Genomic DNA, 21,412 nt, shown 5'->3' with positions numbered 1-21,412 from the left:
TGGGAGACCGTGGAGGCGCGGAGGTTGAAAGTGCCAGGGAGCTGGCGAGTATTTTCCAGTCTGCTAAAGCATTAGCACTCAGGGTGTAGTGGCTTCTCCTCCGGGGCCAGGCCGGGAACCCGGCCACCCCCACATTCCCCAAGCCCGCCGCCTCCCGAGCCACTCCGCTCTATATCTGCAGCATCAGCGAGAAAAACCCGCGCGCAGACTCAGTGTGCACCGCCGCAGTCTGGAGCCGAGGGGGGGGGGGCGGGGGCGGGCGTCGCAGCGTTTCCGAGGCCCGCTAAGTGGCTGTAATGCCAAATCCCCTCATATGTGGAAAACTCTGGTTTATCAGAATTCTTGTCTCCCACGACTGCCGGTCGCTTTTTTCCTAGGATCCTAGGCGAAACAGGAAAGCTTGTTCTCTTCCGCGGCCTTGCACCGGTGCATTCCGATGCGCGGCAATATGGTGCAGTGCACGCACTCCCCTAACCGCTTTACTAAGATTTTGCAAACTTCAGGCAGCCGCGTGGGCAGAGACGTTGTACACTCCCGCTTCCCTCGCCAGACCATAAACTTGAACAAGCCCGTGAGCATCTTGAAACATTCGCCCACCGCTCCGGCGCGCAATCTCTAGGCGCACACTAGTGAGGGGCGAAGGAGTGGGAGGCTTTTCCCCAGAGCGCTGCATTTTTCCCCCCAAATGATGGTGTGTGTGGGGGGGGGGGGGGGGTTGTGCAGCGCGTCCTTCACAGTGGAGTGGTTTTCTCATTGCGAGCTGGAGGTGGTCTCCAGTCCGCCCTCCCTACGCATCCCTACCAACTCCACCGCCGAGCCAAGCCAGCGTGGGAAATGGGTCCGACGTGTGCGGCATGGAGAACAGCGCGCCAGACTGCCCTGGCCACGAAGCCTCCCGGCTTTCCTCCCTCCCCCATCGGTCCCCGCCTCCGACCTTCCAGCCGGAGCGGCCGAGGAGCGGCTGCTTTGCCCCGCGGCGCGGTTCTTGGGAAAGGGAACCGAATGGGCGGGGCGCGGGTGTGGGCGAGGTGAGAGGAGCCCTCGGGGCGCCCTTGCCGCGGTCGGAGCTCCCAATCCTCTTCCGCCCCCTGTCTGGGGACTGACACTCCAACTCCAGCCTCCCGCCGGCGCGGAGGATGAATGGAGGCGAGAAGCCGTTTCCCCCACCCCCGCCCCATTTCCGCAGTCTTAGAGCCAGTGTCACAAGTGCTCAGCAGTTTCATTAAATGGAACTGGGGGACTTAATCCCCCCCGGTACCAGACCTCACCACGGGAATATGATATCCGGATTCGCTCCCACCCACAAACCCCGCCCGGCTTTTCAGACTCGAGGCTGCATTTATCTTCTCAACCTGAGAGGAAAGGGTTCAGAAGGAAATGGGATCGAAAGTGTAACCGGCTGCAATAAATTAAAGAGCCCGTTGCTGCCGTGCTGCTGCTGCTGCTGCTTTGGCGGCCAGAACTGAAGAGAGAAAACGAGATCAGTTTCCCAAAGCCTGAGTTGCTCAGAGGGCGAGGACGTCATCGCTTGCAGGAGGCAAAATATTTGAGAGCATGTTGAAATGTTGGGGATTTGTGGTTCGTCTGGTTTTATTTTTAAAGGCATATTTTTTTTTAAATGACCACTTGAAACCAAGATATGAAAAAAAAATGAAATTCACTAAAATAGAAATGTTGTCCCTTTTTCATAGACATTTAATCAAAGCTTGGCCAACTATTGCTTTTTTTCTTTGCCAAATATCCTACCCTATGCTTATCATATTCGGTAGTTTTGTTGTTATTGTTGTTTTAAATTTACCTGCTAACCCTGCCATCTTAAAGCTGCGTTGCCGTTAAGAAATTTCAGTGACTGAGCTGAAAAATAGCATTCAGGGTCCGTGATGTAGTTTCAGCCTCAAAAAAGACAGGAAGGGAAGTCACAATGACAGCAAAAGTTTATGGGTAAGAATACAAAGAAGTAGGTGCCGAAGATATGATCTCAGGGGGGCTTTCATTTATTATAGACGCTGTATTCACAATAGTACAAGAAAAAGGTTAAATACAGTAAACATGATAGCCAGTTCTGGAAAGAAATATAAAGCAGTTTGACGGGAAGGGAGAAAGTGACTCAAGAACTCCACCAAGGGACAAACAGAGGAAATGACACTCCTACATCTCCAAATCCATTGACCTTTTAGTCTCTTTAGAAAGGGTCCTCTATATCCACTTATGTGTGCATATACAGGTTTTTGAGGCCTTTATGATCAATCCTTTCTCCAGCTACTTTTGATAAATCTGAAACTGCAGCCTTCCTTTCCCAAGTAATTATTATGAATTATTGTTCTTTAAACATATATCATTTTGATATCATTTCGAACGGTGAATAGAACTACGTAACTATTGTCTTATAGCAAGTATGATTCTGATTCTTGGGACTGGGAGAAACTTTGGGCAGATTTTGTATCCTTAAACCCATGCTTGTAGTATGAAAATGAGTAGCAGACTGAAAAAGCTAAATTATTCATTGCAATAACAGACTTTTTGATGGACATTAAAACTCAGCAGTTTAAATAAGGAAACCACAGATTTCCTTTTAAGCAGCTAATAACTGCTTGCCTCAGTGGTTATTTAACTGGTCTCAGGCCAAGAAATAGAGTCAGTTTTGCTGTTTAAATCATGAAGTCATCTTATGAAAAGCGATGTACAATGTATTGATAAAAAAAAACAACACAAGATAAGAAGTAAACTTACTTGATTTATACTTATCTATTGGATAACTATAACACATTTCTACAAGGCCAGTATAAAAATTCAGTTCACTGAGAAAAAGAAACTGAAAAAAGTAATTTTAAGTGTTTATCCAAGTATTAATTCATAAGCTATATGATTTGCCTATTAAATAGAATGTTTTAGTTTGTTTGTTTATTTGTTTGTTTATTTATTTATTTATTTATTTATTTTGAGAGAGAGAGAAAGCGCAAGCAAGGGAGGGTCAGAGAGAGAGGGAAAGAGAATCCCAAGCAGGCTGTCAGCACAGAGCCCCACGTGGGGCTCGATCCCACCAACCTGGAGATGATTATCTAAGCCGAAATCAAGAGTCCATGGCTTAACCAACTGAACCACCTGGGCGCCCCTAGAATCTTTTAATTTTTAAAATGCCATTTAACAGAAATGGTTTTCACTTTTCAAGCACAGATTAATGGTTGATTTTTTTCAGTTTCTTAAGTTTTACATGCCAAAACATATGCAAGATAGCATAGAGGTATAGTTGGTTATATATAAATAAAGATCTAGTCAATTACTATAACTGACAAACACATTGTCTTTTACAAGACAATTTATGACTTTTTCAAAATTTACATTAATTTTTATACATTCACAAAAATCTAAGCTTGGGAAGAAAATACAGTGTTTTGCAAACTCTGGGTGAGTTTTTGGGGAAAAAAGAAACGTTGGTAGGTCAGAACAGTACACCCTCTTATTTGTGGTCATCTGAAGCTGTTCTCTGTCACTATCAAAGGTAAAATTGAACATGTCAATGCCCTTTACAGCATAAACTTGAGACATTTGGCATTTCTTTACTGCCGTGGCAGGGTGTGTCAAATGCTGCTGTGAATAATGACCTCTTAGCTAGATAGTATATTGAGGATTTTGGGGGGTGGGGGGGGGATCTCATTATAATGGCTTGTATGAATATAATACTCAAATAAATGACCTTGCTTGTACTAAGAACAGTTGAAAATTATGAATTATCTTTATAAGTTTTAGCCCCTGACTATATTCACCCAGGCTAACTAAATCATTTCTCATGTTAATTACCAATAGCAGGTGGTACAAAATGTTGTTTGATCAAATTTAACCCGTTGCACTTAAAATTCAAAATATGGAATGTATCTAGAGTAGGTAATTTAGTAAATTTGACTACTTTAACAGCAATGAATTTTCCAATGATAGATACTGATCCTTACATGGCAATCACTGGACCTTTCCCCAATATTTCTGACTTCTGGACCTAGAGTAGAATTACGCTCTTGGCCCCCTTGTGGCTCGATGAGGCCACTGACTAAATCTGGGCAATTGTGAATAGAAGTTAAGTTCCAAAGGGAAAATGGATGCCTGAGATGAAATTATTGTTTAGCTTTATCAAACTGATTATTAACATGAGCTAGGACCAATACCTAGAAACTGTCAATAAACTTCAGACTAACATTGCCTTTAGGTAGTAGTGGTGTTTTCAATGCCGTTTGAGTACTTATTTGATGAATTATTTAAGTAAATCTGATTTAAAAAGTCTTACAAAGCAAACACTATGTTTTTCAACTGTAAACCCTATAATCAGCAGTTGTGCTATTTAGCCACAAGTGGAAATGTCATTTCATCAGCATGGCAAGTTCTTCATAAAGCTGTATAAATTTGTATCTGGTGATTTTTAACATTAGCAAACATATTTTTACAGTTTATTTTCTTTGTAGTAACTGGTGTAGAGTTTAACACCTTGAACGGGACTTTTGACAAAGTACTGTTGATTTTCAGTGAGATGGAGAGATAATAACTATCATGTATTTATGGTTATTATATCCTGTTTCGCTGCATAACTGATTATCATTACTGTCTCCAAAATGACTGGATAAAAACCCACCATAAGGATGTGAATAGAAGCTTTAAATTCAGTTAACGTATGTATAAAATATTAAATGTTTTGGTGCATTATTAAGCTAACAGCCATGATTAGTAACCAACAGTATATGTCATCAATAGTATATATCTGAAGTGGGCACTGAAAGGTTTACTAGATCATTCTGTTTCTGAGTGTTTTCTTGTTTCTCTCTCCAGGTGTTAGCTGCAGTCTGATCGTGTCTGCCTATTTGGAGAGAAGAGATAGTACCTACCCCTGCCTTTTTGGTGACATCTGATATGAAACTTGCTTTTGCAACCAACAAAGGGGAATCTTTGCTTCTAGCTTCCTCGTCAAACAGATTTGCTTAAAACATAGGAGAGAGGGTGAGCGAAAAACATGGTAAACTTAAAAAGGTATGACTGAAACTAAGGCAGTGCCCCAGTTTGTTTTATGTTGTCCTATAAAGTAGGACTTTCCAAAGGTCTCTAAGCCAGTATCACCTTCAACTACCAGAAGTTACTCTCTTTAGGTGTCCTGGTCAGTGATCTTCAGTTTCTGAATTACTTTCATGGGCAAATTTAATGTGATGCTAATGAAGCTTAAGCTTTCAGGGTCTCTCGCTTGACCTTGGGGGGTGAGGGGAAAGCAGCAATGTGTTTGCATAATCACATGGCTTCGAAATTTGCAACAGTAAGAATTTTAAGGGCAAAAGGTTAAGAGCACTGCTCCCCTCCACTCCAATTTCCTCCATCACACGTTTTGTTTCAATAGTGTTACAGAGTCCAGGGCATGTTGGGGATCTAGTTAAGGGAAGATTCAGGTGGGGATACATACTAGTTGAGGGAAAGTTAAGTTGGGGATACGTTTAATTTGGGTGTGTTCAGATGTACTTTTGTGGATTCAGTCTCTCTCATTCGTAGTGAAGTTATTGCTGACAACCAAGGCTTCCAGAAATTTGCTCAGCATCCACTGTATTGGCACAAAGGTGTAGTGCCAGAGGCTCTCGGGTGATGGACTATCCCACAGCGCGGGATGCAGGAAGCCTCCGGGTTGTGGACCGGAATCCAGCCTCCAGTGTGTGGAACCGGAAGCAAGTCTGTAGGAAGTTCTGCCAATTGCAGTTATCCCTGCTTTTCGAAAGTTCCAGCCAGTCGCACCACTAGGCTTTTAGGAAAAACCTACCTTAGCACTCGTTTTTGATAACCGAAAGAAATCCGAAGAGGATCTTTGCCTTGACAAAAGAAGGCGAAAAGAGAAAATAGAGTTCGGTGTTTGTTTTGCCGCAAGCTGTTGTAGAGGCAGCATGTGTGAGTGGCCCTGCCATACTCCTTCCTTCCCCGGGAACTACACTCAGCACCTCAGCATGAGGCTGCCACAGCTTTGAACGGTGTCGGTGAGCATCTGCGCTTTATCTCAATGTATTTTGTGCACCCATTAGCAGGATAGGTCCTAAAGTATCAGAAAAACCCAAGAGAGTTTATTTTTTGAGGCTAGGACCGCTCAAAAACATTTCCATATAAATTAATGGTAATTCTTTCTTTGCTTTCTGCCATTCCAGCTTGGGAAGAATTTCATAGGATCACGCTGCTCCCAGACAGCAGGGGTAGCTTGTGTTAGTCATGTAAACTTCTGCGTGCAGAATATGCTTCTCACTCCCGTCTCATCAGAACAAAAATACTCTCTATCAGGAATTAGTCGATAAACCAGGGGCCACACGTGAAAACACAGTATTCTTCGGAGTTGTGTGTGTACAATTTCTGAACAGATTGTGTAAATACAGAATTTATCAGCATACCTGTGTTTGAGGGGATATACATAGTATCGCAGAGCCCCTGTGTGTGTGTGTGTGTGTGTGTGTGTGTGTGTGTGTGTGTCTGTGTGTGTAGTTGGGTGACTTTTGTAACCCTGTGTATTGGTGTTAGCACATTTAACACATCTTTTTCTGACAGTCTGGCACTTCGACATAAAGTGACACCCTGTATCCACCAATACAGTAAAGATATCAAAAAAAAAAAAAAAAAGAGAGAGAGAAGAAAAGAAAACCTAGTGTTTCAGTCACAGACTTACTATTCGTTAATAAATCGAAGTATGTTGTATTTACTCAATGATGGAGCTTGATATGGTGCAATGCTTTAAAAAATTAATCTAATTGCTTTTCTGTCTTAATTTCAGATTGATTCTATATATCTTTATTTTCAGACGTATTATTCATGCTAAAGTTCAAAAAACAAGAATTATAGAGATGTGTCAGTATATTAATTAGTTAATTGGGAATTGGGAGACACATTGTGATACTTGGGTATTTTTTTAATCAGATTTTTAAAATATGAAGTTGCTTATAATTTATTTTATGATTAAGTATTTTGTAGCTGTTTTTCTATCATATTTTATATTTTTTTCTTATAAAAGGCTGCCAAAATTATATACACTTTAGGCCATATAAAACCTGATTCTGTCCTTGTGTGTAATAATGAAGAACATAGAAAGTAGTTATAATGAGCAAAACATGGACATCAAAGATACCCCAAAATCACAAAATAAATTCTGCAGAATATAATAAGTATTAAGACTCTATGTGACATACTTTATAAACAAATAACTGCTGAACATCACAGTTGACATCATATGGAGCCAATGACTCACTCACCTAAGCCCTGCCCAAATTCCTGACCCACTAAATATAGGTTAGACATAATAATATAGCGTTATTTTAAGCCACTATATTTCTGGGTGGTTTGTTACACAGCAGTAGCTGGAGTAGCTGGAGCATGAGCTTCCGTTTGCAAATTTAATGGATGCTGAACGTCAGTTCTAGATTTAATAGTAATAATTGTTATTTATTGTGGCTCGTCTATGTGCCAGATAACCATTCTCAATGCATTTCATAAGGTTATCATTTAATCTTTGAAGATGATCATTTAATAACCCATGAAGTTATTTCATTATGGAGATTATTTTGTATTACAGAGATTACAGAGGAGGAGACGGAGGCTTAAGGAGGTTAAGTTTCCTAATAGCCCTATGAAGTTATTAGATTATGAGGCTTATTTTTATCTGTAGTCCGATGAGGACAGTGAGATGTAAGGAGGTTGAAAAGGTCAAGGAATAAAGAGATATCACAGCTACCACGTATCTGAGGCTGGAGGATCCAGTTTAATTCATTTGTAATGAAAGCCTTGGGTCTGATTTATTATAAATAAAACCTGACATTATAATGGGGAACTGATCTAATTAGTTTATGCAGTTTTACCCACAAGCAGACACACCAAACATCTTTCTCGTTTATATTACTTTATTTAATTAATCTTATGTGTTTCTCCCTTAGTGTAGCTGACTTAAACTGACAATCTGCTCAGAGTTCTCTGGAAAGAAACACAGAGTAGGGCTGTATTTAAATGCACCTATCTCCTTTATGTCAGATCAAAGAAAACGTGCCATTTGTCCCTAACTTTTAAGGGCACTATATTTAATTCAAAATGTTTTAAAGGAAATATTTAATCCAAGGAGTTTCATTTCCAAAGGAGACACACAATCAATTTTTAGGGAAAAATCCCATTCATTGGTATATTTCATTTCTGCTTTACTACAATGTTTTCTTTATCTTTGTGATCCATGCTACATAAATAGTGTTATAGTGACTTCTCTTGGTATTTTCAGAAAAGAGCCTCCCTTTAAGAAGGTTATTGATAACCTCACTTTTGTCTCTAGAGCACCATTTTGTGACAAGGATAAGAGCAACTGATAATATTGATGGGACACGTATGATATACCAGGGAAGATTCTAAGTTCTTTACATATATTAAAATATTTAATAAAGAGCCCTGGAAATTAATATTCATAAGACCTCAAATTTGTATGCACCTTTCTACTTTTTGGCCTCCTCGTGATTCCATATCCTCTGTTCCGGCTTTGACCTTCATTATATGCCTGATAGACAAGTAATGTGACAGGAACAGTTGTCTACTTCAAACTCGGAGTATCTTATTCATAAGTGGCCTAAATTTCTGTGCTAGTCATTATTCATTATTCAACAAAGTGCATTCCTGACTATATTCAAGCGTAAGAAGAAATATAGTTGCATGATATCTACAAGTCAGTGACCATGTGAATTGCTCTAGTCAAAGCTAATCTGAGCAGAAGAGATGTGGGTCTCTTCCTGGTGGAGGTACTTAACAGCCAGCATGCAGTCCCCCTTTCTTACCACCCCAGCAGCTGAAGCAGGGCGATTTACCTACATGCCCACCCTGACCCCTCCTCTGTGGAATCTGAATTACTAAAATGTGGGGCCTGGGGCACCTGGGTGGCTCAGTCGGTTGAGCGTCGGACTTCGGCTCAGGTCATGATCTAGTGGCCCGTGAGTTCGAGCCCCACGTCGGGCTCTGTGCTGACAGCTCAGAGCCTGGAGCCTGTTTCAGATTCTGTGTCTCCTTCTCTCTCTGACCCTCCCGCATTCATGCTGTGTCTCTCTCTGTCTCAAAAATAAATAAACGTTAATTTTTTTTTTTTTTTTTAATGTGGGGCCTGCCCCAGGGCCATTGATGTACATGTTGAAGCAGAACAAAGGAACTCTTAGGGAGGCAGAAACAGAGAAGGATATCTCACACAAGGTGATAAGTCTGGCAGGGCTGTGTGGGCTCTTTATCTCTCTTTGTAAGAAGTGTTCCAGGCCCAAGGCCCGTTATTATGTTGCAGAGCAGATATAGGTACCCTGCACGCATGAAATTGCCTTTCCAAATAGGTACCATGAGAAGACCGGTGAATTGCTTGAGCATATACTAGTTACTGTACTTCATTTGCTGTGAAGTGAGTTCCTGGATAAAAAACATTGCTGAGTGGAATCCTATGATGATGGATAAACACCTTTAGGTTGATGGGCCATAGTTTTGGCAGAGGCACTGTATGCAGGGAAAGCAAATATGTATCCAGAGTAATTGTTTATTCAGGTAAGAACAAAACATTGCCCTTTCCGTGATGGAAGCAGTCCGAGGTAATCCACCTGCCACAAGGTAGTTGGCTGATCACCGTGGGGGAATATTGTTATATTGGGTACTCAGTGTTGTTCTTTGCTGCTGTCACTTTGGGCACTCAGCAGTGACTGTGACCATATTAACCCTAGTGAGTTGAAGTCCATGTTGCTAAACCCACGCATAATCTCTGCCACCGGAGCCGCTTTGGTTACAAATCCATTGGGCAGTAACAGTGGTGATTGGCAAAAGAGGCCAACTGGTATCCAGAGAACAGGTCTTCTTACCTACTTGACTATTAAAATCATCCTCTGCTGAGATCACTCTTCGGCAAGGATTCGTATGAGACACAAATATCTTCTTCCACTTCCCCCTTGTCGTCGTCCTCCTCCTCCTCCTCTACCTCTTCTTTTTCCTCTTCTTATTCCCCTTGTTCTTCTTCCCCATCCCCATCCTCCCACCTCACTCTTCCTTCTTCCCTCCTCCCTCCTCCTCCTCTTTCTTCTTCTTCTTCTTCTTCTTCTTCTTCTTCTTCTTCTTCTCCGTCTCCTTCTCCTTCCTCCTCCTCCTCCTCCTTCTTCTTTTTCTTCTTCACTGTCTTTTCTTATTCAGAGCTATCTATCAACATGTGTCTCCCCCAGATTTTCTTATTACGGTTTTCAGTCATATTTCAGTCAGTTTACAGTCAAATTTCATCTAAGTCTTTGACGATCCAGCCAAACCTTTGGCCATAGCTCATGAATCATTATAATCATACACCTGGCTATTTCTTCTATGCCACAAGAACAACAGGTGCATTTTTTGACATTCTGACCACAGGTAGGATTTCTTTCCACCACTGTCCTTCAGGAATGTCCCATAAGGGGCTGTATGTAGTGCTATAACCACCCACTCTCAGGTGGTGCCTGCATATTGTGCAGAACAATCTATAAAAGTCCAAGTGCTGTCTTCCTCCGTCATCTGACTGTAGGGAGTCCCTTATGAGGCTAGAGATGTAGACTGGAAGAGAGAAGGCAAGTGTGTAGCAGGCGGGAGTGCGGACCACGGGCATTTGGGCTACTGCCTTCTGTAACTTATCTATGCCATCAGGGCTGTTTGGGCTTGATTACATATATACCACTTCATGTGATGATGGAGTGTTCGTGTACACACCCAGCTTTATGGCTTAGCAGGTCAGATAACACCTGGTCCATTCTGGGCAGGTTACAGGGTAACATGGTAGCCCCAGGTCGATTCTTCGGTCTCTACTAAAACCCAATATCAGGCCCAGTAAAAGGACTGCAGCTACCTTCAAAGAATGGCAGGGCTTTGCTCCAACAGCCTGAGGGTCTGTGCTGTTGTTCCTCTATAGGGCTCTGCTACGGACTCCAAACAGCATCCTTATCTGCCCCTGCCACTTTAATTACCACTGGAGCTGCTAGATCACGTGGCCTAAGTGGCAAAGCAGCTTGCACAGCAGTCTGGCTCTGTTGCAGAGCCTTCTTTTACTCTGGGCTCCACTTAGAACTAGCAGCATATTGGGTCAGGCAGTAAGCGAGCAGGAGTAACGCACTGAAATTAGGAACACATTGCCTCAGAAGTCCTAAGAGGCCCACGAGGCCTTTCTTGGCTGCAGTAGGAGCAGGTGGAAAGGTCAGGGAAGCCATGTGGGGGTTCTGCCAATTGTTGAGTACTTTATCGTATCCTTATCCTTCACCTTAAGAGGGATGTTGTAACATGCTCCAAACCGCGAGATGCCTAGAAATCTCACTGAGGTAGAAGACATGATCTTTGTCGGGCTTCTTCCCCACTCTCTGACGCACAAGTGTCTTAATGATAAGTCCAGAGGACTCGCTACCTCTTAGTCACTAGGTCCAATCAGCATAACAGTATCCATGTAATGTACCAGTGTAACATCACTGATTGAGTGATCAGTGGTCTCTGTGAACTAACTTACAGCATAGGCCTGGAGAGTGGTTATACCTCTGAGGTAGGAGAGTAAAGGTGTAATTCAGCCTCGCCAGCTGAAAGCAACCTGCTTAGGGTCCTCCTTATTGACAGAGATGGAGCAAAAGGTACTTACTAAATCGGTGGCCGATAGTAAGTACCAGGGGATGTGTGAATTCGCTTGAACAACGAAGGAACACCTGAACATCATTTGCAATTGGATTCACCGCCTGGTTAAGCTAACAATAATCCGCTGTCAGTCTCCAAGATCCATCCGTCTTCTGCACCACCCAAACAGGTAAGTTGAAGGGAGACATGATGGAAATCATTGCACTTGTATCTTTGAAGTCATTGATAATGATGCTTATCTTTGCAATCTTTCCAGGAATGAGACATGGCTTTTTGTTTACTATTTTCCTAAGCAGAGGAACTTCTAGTGGCTTTCACTTGGCCTTTGCCAGCATAAGAGCCCCCACTGCAAGGGTCAGGGAACCAATGTGGGGATTCTGCCAATTGTTGAGTACTTTATCTGTTCCAATGGTGCATTCTGGAACTGTAGAAATAACCACAGGATGGGTTGGCAGACACACTGGGCTCACTGTAAGAGAGAACTGAGCTAAAACTCCGTGGATCACCTGACCTCTAAAATCCCCAGTTCTGACTGTGAACTGCAAGGATGTTTTGGGTTTCTTGGAAATAGTGTCATTTCAGAGCCAGTGCCCAGTAATCCCCCAAAGTTCCAATTATTTCCTTTTCCCCAATACAGAGATGCCCTGGTAAAGGCCATAGATCCCTTTGGGAAAGGCTGGAGGAAAAATTAACAGTTATACATTGTTGGTGATGTACTGGGTCCTTCCTCAAAGGGACCAGGCTGCCTGCCCTATAATTCAAAGGCTTCTGGATTTATAAACTAGTTGATGTCTGGGAAGTGATTGAGGGGCTGCTACTCTCTGTTTTTATGATTCAGGTTAGGCTTTTTTTTTTTTGCTCACTTGACTTAGAACTTTTCTGTTTATACAAAACAAGTAAGACTTTAGTAGGTTTCCTGTTTCATTTCTAGGAATGTCAAAATCAATTAGTATCCTAGGTCCGGGTGAGTCAAACTATTCTGATTGCTGTTTGTTTGTTAGCTTGTTTGTTATTGAGAGAGAATGAGCACCTGAGAGAGTGTGATCGGGGGGAGGGGCAGAGGGGCAGGGAGAGAGAGAGAGAGTGGGGGGCGGGAATCTCAAGCAGGTTCCATGCTCAGCACGGAGCCAGACACTGGGCTCGATCCCATAACCCTGGGATCGTGACCTGAGCCAAAAACCAAAAGTTGAATTTTCAACTGACTGAGCCACCCAGGTGCCCCCCATTGCTATTTTGAGTCTGCTGTCCATTACCATCAATACTCCCACCTTGCTTTTGAGAGTTGAGTGTCACCACTAAGCCCCTGTCACTGGAAGATCCAATTCTTCTATTTGAATTTAGGATTCCCAATCCAGTGACCACAGGCCCAATTGTAAGGTCTGGTCTACAGAAAAGAGTGATTCCAGAGCCCCACAATGATACTACCCTCCCCTAACTCAAAATGTATTTTCCCTTACAACATTAATGAAAAATATGTTCTTCGGGTCTTTCCAGGGTGGTTGAATAGGTCTTAAATGACAAATCCACTCTAATATTCTAATTTCCCTAAACTTTTCAGTTTCTTTTTTTTTTTTCCTTTACATCAACTGATCATGGGAGTTAGAGATGAAAGAAAAAAAAAAAATCCTACATGAATGGGGTTTTAGTAGTACCTAGTTAATTAGGACCTTAAGTTATTTAATATGGTCCTTGGATAGTCACCCAAACCTTGAATACTCTTTGTGGAAATGAAAAATAAACCCTTGCTGCTTTATGTTCCTGAGATTTAGGAAGTATTTGTTTCATGGCGTGATTTAACCTGTTCTTAAGGCTACAGTCTCTTGATCTGTAAGATGTGGGATTTTAACTACATGTTTCTAAGATCACTTACAGAATTCACATTCTATGATTTTCAGTTTCCCAATTTCAAATACAGAAACTCAACCATGTGAAAATAAATCAACTATATCCAAGGCCACTCAGTTCAGTAGATGAAATTCTGGGGCTAGAATTGTGGTTTTCTAATTACCTACCCACTACTTTTTCCATTAGACTGACTCATGCTCTTCTAAATTCAGTCATTCTTCAAAATACACATTAACATATAAAGCTTATTTGGGAGTGATTTTGAATTTTGGAAGTAATTGTTATGGCAATGTTTAGGATGTGTCATTTGAAAATGCCAGAGTAGCTTATCAATACTCAAGTTTCACACATAAAATTCAGTCTAATTCATGTTATTTACCTGCTTTGCACTTAGAAATTAGCAATAAGCTATGGGGAATATGGAAGCATATGATGTGATTTAGGTATTTTTATGAATTTTAACTTAACTAGCATGGGATATAATCGCACAGAAATTGCACATTTTATTTGGTTTTCTCAATGGAGAACAGCGCTCCTCTAGGGTAGGATTAACCACGATGTAAATTATTAAAGACTGATTCCTAAAAACTAGCAAATCACAGTCCATTATCTATTAAGTCAACCATTCAAATTTGTCATTTGAGAAGCTGTCCAATTACTCCTATGATGCTGCGAGTGCTCTGAGCATTCTTGGATTTCTTCTTCAGAGTACGTGAAGCTTTTTGGTGACTATTCCTTTTATCTTTGAAGGTGCTATTGATTACTAGAAATTGTCATTCAGAGTCTTTTGATGTGAATTAAAAATGTTATAGAACTAGACAATATTGCATTTATTCAAGTAATAAGTTGAAATATCTTGAGTCTTTTGCGTTTTGTAAAAGTGACTTTGAAGTTAATTATTGAAACGGTATCCCTTAGGGGTATGCCTGGGTGGCTCAGTCAGTTGAGCATCTGACTCTTGATCTCAGCTCAGGTCTTGATCGCAGGGACATGAGTTCAGACCCTGCATTGGACTCCATGCTGGATGGGAAGCCAACTTAAAAAAAAAAATGGTATCCCTTAAGAATGTCAGTTTATATCAGAATCATTGGAATTAGCCATAGTATCCAAACAGACCAAATTAAGGTTAATCATCTAAAGATTGATTTAACTCTATGCATCTGAGTGTATATGGCATGTATGTTGTGTGCAAGTATGCATGCATATGAGAAAAAGCAACAGATTCATTATTTCATATTTTATGAAAGGTGTTATATCTATTTTTGAAGCATTTTGATTTAACTTGAAGAGCCAAGACATAAATATATACAAAGCAAAATATAAGGAAGATACTGCAGGCACTGAACCAATGTGGTATGACATGTCAAACAAGCAGGTTTCTTTCTCTAGAGATTTTAAAGAGAACAATAGATGGATATTTGTGGGATTTTTTTGGGCTATAGAATGGCCTGAAGGTAAAAAAAATGAACAAGATTAATACGAGGTAATTTCTACAACCTCTAAAACGTTCTGAATGGGGCAAAATGAAAGACGGTATTATGGACTTGCTTTGGAGGACTAGTGAAGGAGAAAAATAGACTCTGTGTGATCAGTAACTGTACTCCTTCCTTAAGAGCCAGCATGCTGGAGAAGGAATAGAGGGGCTGCCCCCTAAGAGTATAATTACAAGGATTTAATGAGATCATGTGTAGAAAATGTCCAGCGCAGAAATCAACGTATGACTTATGCTCCATAAATATTAGTTTTATTTCCACCAGCCATTTCACATGTTTGCTGATTATTTGCATAGCTATGGATATAAGATGAAAATGAATAATTTAGCATTGATGTGCAGTATAATGAGGAAAGAAATAGAGAAGAGATATGATCTAATCAAAATGAGTTAGTCATAATCCCTTGTCTTTGAAAAATAATAATATAGTAAAGTCATATTTATATCAAGCTCTTAACTTTTCATATCTGTGATTTTCCTTTTATCCCTTGAATAGCCCCAAGACTTTGGTCAGGCAGGTTATTATCATCATGTACTTGATGAGAAAATTAGCGGCTGTGACTTGCTGAAGTCATAAAACTATTAGGAACCAGAGTCTGAATCAAAATGGAGATCCCACCATTGGTGGACTGCCTCTAAGGTAATACCCAATTATCCTTGCCTCTTGGTATTTACGCCCTTCTGCAATGTCTTCTTGTGTGAGCTGAACCTAGTGACTCACGTTTAATAATCAGATTATGGCGAAAGTAGTTGGTGTCCCTTGCAAAAATTGGTTAAAAAGAGACTGTGGCTTCGATCGTGGACCCTCCCTTGGTCTCTCCCTTGCTTTCTCTGAGGAAACCTGCCGCATTGTGAGTAAAGCTCTGGAGAGGCCCAAATGAACAGGAACTATTATGTCTGGCCAATATCCAGCAAGAGCCTTCAGTCTGCCAACAGTCACATGGGTGAGCTTGGATCTCCTGAGCCCAGCAGTTGCCCTGCGAGTGAGCTTAGAAGAAGATTAAAGAAAAAAAAAAAAAAAAGAAGATTCTCTCCCAGCCACACCTCCAACCTGAGACCACAAGACTCAGTAGAAACCTTGATTACATTGTTATGATAGATCTACAGCCAGAGGCATCAGAGCAAGCCACTCCAATATTCCTGACTCGGAGAAACTTAAAAAAAAAAAAAAAAAATGTTGATCTTAGCCATTAAGTTTTCGGGTATCATGTGATACAGAATGATATATTTGATACACATAAATTCCAAACTCTTGACATTTCAAATGTCTAGTCTATATAGTAGATCTTAGTTATTATCCAATTGTTGAAACTTTGGTGTTAGAGTCTTTTGACACTTAACTCTGACTTTGGCCAATTTGCTCAACCTCTCTATGCCTCAGATTTCTTGTCAACGAAATGGAAATAATAAAAACAGAAACTGCCTACGGGAAGAACAAAAAATAATATTTCTATAAAGTGCTTAGAATTGTGCTGGTCCATAGACAGTGCCCATACCTTTTAGTATTATCATTCCATCATTAATGTCGGAAGCATATCTGATATCAGAAATAAAGGAAGATAGAAAACTAATCAAGTATTCAAAACTGCAGTTGTAAATATGAATCAGCGATATTAACAATATACACCAACAGAAGAATAAATACACAGGATAATGTGGCAAGTAAAAAGACTGTGAACGAGAAGTTATAAACCACTGAGGTTCTGGCATATTTTAGTGTGTTTTAATTTCTCTTTTAGAAGGCAGTATTATTCTATTGACTTGTATTATTTGCCAGGTATCTTAAATTAGAAATCTCTTTTTGTGCCAGATTATAGGCAATATGTCTTCTGATTATGTAAATGTTAATATTTTTATAAAGGCATTTGTTAAATTTGTTGTCTTTAGATATACCTGAATATATATACACATGTTTACTCATGAATATATTTCAGTGTAAGTGAAAACATGTTAAAAGTATTAAATACATATATTTGGAGGAAATTATGTCTAGAAGCAGCTGTGCTGTATGCTATCCCAAACAAGGAACAGAGTAAAAACAGTTGATGAGGCTCCATAACATCATCTAAGAGATATTACCCAAAACAGAAAGAGCCCTTAGTCATAATAGCAACGCTCTGAGAAGGACAGACAGGGAGTATTGGGAGTAAAATATTGAGATACAAGATAAGACTTAAAATATATTAGAAGGATGATTTGATTTAGAAACTAAATCACACACGAAAAATAGTACAACAGTAAATACTACTACCGCCATTTTCGTTTCTTAGAGCATTTTTAAAAGTGAATATGAGTCACAAGCATTTTTATGCAAATATACGATGTGAAAATCTGAAGAGTTATAATACAGTGAACAAATGGCATTTACTAGAATTGTTTTTCAATGTTTTCTAGCCTGCATCAGACCTCTCGATTCCAAAACAATCTATAAGATTTATAAGAACAATATTTTTTTTTCATTAAGGGGAAAGCTCCTAAGGACTTTTTATGGAAAGGATGAAAATAAAAATCACTATTATCAAACTTATGAAAGAACACTGTATGTTAATATCTGTAAAAAATGGTATTTCTATTTATGACAAAGATAAGGTATTCTTTTTGTGCACATAGTATCTAAAATCACTTTCCAGATATAGACTCTTTTAAACATTAACACTAAAATGACACACTATGGTTAATCCTCCAAATCTACAAAGGCGTATTCTCTAGCTTGTTTTTTTGTAAATATTATTTGTGTGCATGCGTGTGTGTGTGTGTTGATTTGATAAATAATAAGTCAATTGTTAGTGTAGGGATGCTTCATAGAAAATGAAAGCATATCAAACCTATCCATTGTTACTTTCCTTTACTGCCTTTGCCATTTTTAAGTGCAAGAGACAGAATAATATTTCATGATTTTTAAATATCTTCTAGGGATGAACATATCTAATGGGATTGAGATTTATGACCAGCTACCAAATTAACTTCCATGATGGTCCCCTCTTATGGAAACCTATTGATTGATTTTAAAACCAAATGCTCATGTGCTTAATTTCCAGGAGAAAGCTTGATTGAAATTTGATGTCTCTGATGCCATGAGTGTCTTTCTTCAAGGGCAGTGTAAATTCAGAATGGCGGTTGCCACAGAAAACGGAAGTACCTTTTGACAGGTAAGTGCAGAGTAAAAATGCAATATCACAGATATGGAAAGGTATCCACAGTTGCTGAAGCAATTCTTTCCAAAGCGAAGAAATGAGACTGGTCAGTTGCTCCTCTCTTCTCCTTTGACAAGTGACTCAAAGTATGTGATCCAGTGCTGAGTTTTTTGGATTTCACACCTATTCTGTTTCAGACGTATCCTGTGATATTTATCCTATCATCTTCTCTTGCTGTTCTTTATCCCTTTGCCTTCATCTTTTTTTCTCCTCTTCTCTTGTTTCTTTAACAATATATTGGATTTTTTTTATTATAATACCTGTTTCTTGTCAAAGTCAAAGAATACAAAAGTATAATATAAAAAAATAAAGAATGTTGTCTTCTTTTTCTAGTGTCATTCCTTGAGGTAGCAAATGCTAACACATTGAAGGTGTAGCTTTCCTCATTTTATTCTAATTTCATACAAATATACAACTTATATGCATATAGACATGTGTATATATTGTGTGTATATATACATATATAATGTATTAAATTTTTGTTCTTTAAAAATTACATTATACAGAACACAGTGCTCTATAAATCCCCTTTTCACTTACAAATGAAACTCCCTCCTAGTCAATATGAGCAGGTGTAACTTAGGGTTTGTTTTTGTTTTTTTTTATAGCTCTATAATATTCTATAGTCTGAATGTGTGACATTTTATTTAGTCATTCTCCATACAAAAAGAATGCAATACATTGGTAGGATTTCAACACCAGAAAAATGTTTACTGCCATACCAACTTATAGCTGGTGCTTTTATTTGTATAGAAACGGTTTCAAAAGTGAGAGTGGCTAAAAAATATTAGCAATTTAAATTTTAATAGATATGCCAGATTACTTTTCAAAAAGCTTTAAACAATACATGTTTCCTCCATAAAAGTCTAAGAATTCCCATTTCTCTACATTCTGTATTGTATAGTCTACATATCTTTAATTGTTTGCTAGTCTATTATATGAATATGATATTTCATTTTAAAAAACTAGAATATTTTCTTCATGACGTTGAATATTTCCTTCTGTGAAACCCCTGCTTATACTTTCCTCCAGTTTTTATTTTTAGTAGTTTGAATTTTGGTTTGGATTCTAGGATTTTTGAGGAAATACACTGAAAACCATATTTTCCCCAGAAATTCTTTGCCTTTTAATTTTACTTATTCTATTCTTTTCACAAGTCAATATGTATCTGATCAAATCTCCGTGTATTCTTCAATTGATTTTTCTATCTTGCCTATATCACTTTCCTTTTTTTTCTTAACTTGAAGTAAATTTTTAAAAATTAGAATTATTAACCCAGATAAGAAAAACATGTCAAGGACACTAATAGTTTATAAATTATGACATTCAAATTACTTTGATAAATTATGTATCTTACATACATTATTTCATAGAGCTTTCATAAGAACTTTAAGAAGGAAAATTTTTTCTTCTGTGTTATACATGAGGGAATGAAGAGATCACTAAATTGAGAAATGGAATGGGCATCCAAGCCTGTATGATTCTAAAGCGCCTACATTTCAACTGCAACCAATTTCTTCCCAAGAGCCTTACATTGATGTCAGATATTTAGGCTCTCACCAAATGACCTGGGGTCAGAAACAAAGTGGGAGCAATATAAATAATTAGCCCAATCGTAAGTACTGATTTTCTTTTCTAAGTGCTAAACACTAGGCAAGCAACTTAGCTTCTATGAAAAATATTAAATTGGAGTGTTAAAATGAAACTTACCAATGCACCATGTGTCAGAATGTAGCTTTAGGCCAGGAGTACATTTTCGAAGGAGATATTCAAAGATGAACATTGCAGAATTTATAGATGGGTCAATCCATCCAGAAGATTAATACTTAAAAACGCACAGGAACATAGCAAAGTTCCCAAACACACAGTGTGAAATGACAGAATTAAAAAAAAGAGAGAGACAAGTCAATAATAATTGTTGGAGATGTCAATACCTCATTTTCAATAAGGAATTTAACTACTATGGAGATAGTATAAATAAACCAATAGAATAAACCAACAGAAGACTCCAACAAGACTAGAAACCAACTACACCTAACAGATATATGTAGAATGTCTATAGAATACTACATCTCAAAACAGCAAAACACTTTTCCTTCTAAGTACACATGGAACATTCTCCAGGATAGACCCTGGAGAATATTTTTATGGCTAGGCCATAGAAAAGAGCCTTAATAAATTTAATTTTTTTAACATTTATTTATTTTTGAGACAGAGAGAGACAGAGCATGAATGGGGGAGGGGCGGAGAGAGAGGGAGACACAGAATCTGAAACAGGCTCCAGGCTCTGAGCTGTCAGCACAGAGCCCAATGTGGGGCTCGAACTCACAGGCCGCGAGATCATGACCTGAGCCAAAGTCGGACACTTAACCAACTGAGCCACCCAGGCGCCCAGAAAAAAGCCTTAATAAATTTAAAAGGAATAGAATCATATAAAATATGTTAGAAAAATTGAGAAAATCACAAATCTACGAAAATTATATAACACAACTTTAAATGAATCAACAAAGAAATAAGAAAATACTTTGAGACAAGTGAAAATGAAAACACAACCTAATAGAACTTAGGAAATTCAGTGAAAGGAATTCTTTGAGAGAAATTTGTATCTACAAATATCTGTATTAAAAAAAAGTATCTCAAATAATAATTCTACCATAAGACACTGGAAAAAAAGAAGAAAAATAAAATCCAAAGCAAATGGAAGAAAGAAAATAATATAGCTTTGAGTGAAAATGAAGAGAACAGAGTACAGAAAAGTAACAGAAAAAATCAATCAAAATAAAACTTGTTTCTTTGGAAAGATCAAAAAAACTGACAAAACTCTAGGTACACTAAGAAAGAAGAGAACACTTCAAATTACTAAAATCAGAAGTTAAAGAGCGACATCACTACCCACCTTACAGGAATAAAAATCAGTATTAGGGAATATTATAAGGAATTGTATGCCAAAAAATGAGATAACCTAGATGTAATGGATAAATTCTTAGAGGGGCATAAACTACCAAAATCAATGTATGAAGAAGGAGAAAATATGAATAGACTTGTAACAAGTAAGGAAATTGAAAATTTTTAAACTTTTCATAAAATATTCTAGGTCCAGATGGTTTCATTGGTGAGTTTTTAAAGAAAAAGTTTAAAGAGCAATTAATATGATCTCAACAAACTTTCAAAAAATATAGAAGAGGAGGAAACACTGCTAAAATCATTTTGTAAGATCAGTATTATTCTGCTCCCAAAACCAGACCAAAAAAAAAAAAAAAACCCG

Source organism: Panthera uncia, chromosome B1 (assembly GCF_023721935.1).
Source record: "Panthera uncia isolate 11264 chromosome B1, Puncia_PCG_1.0, whole genome shotgun sequence".
Lineage (NCBI taxonomy): Eukaryota > Metazoa > Chordata > Mammalia > Carnivora > Felidae > Panthera > Panthera uncia.
This window is presented reverse-complemented; position numbering follows the sequence as displayed.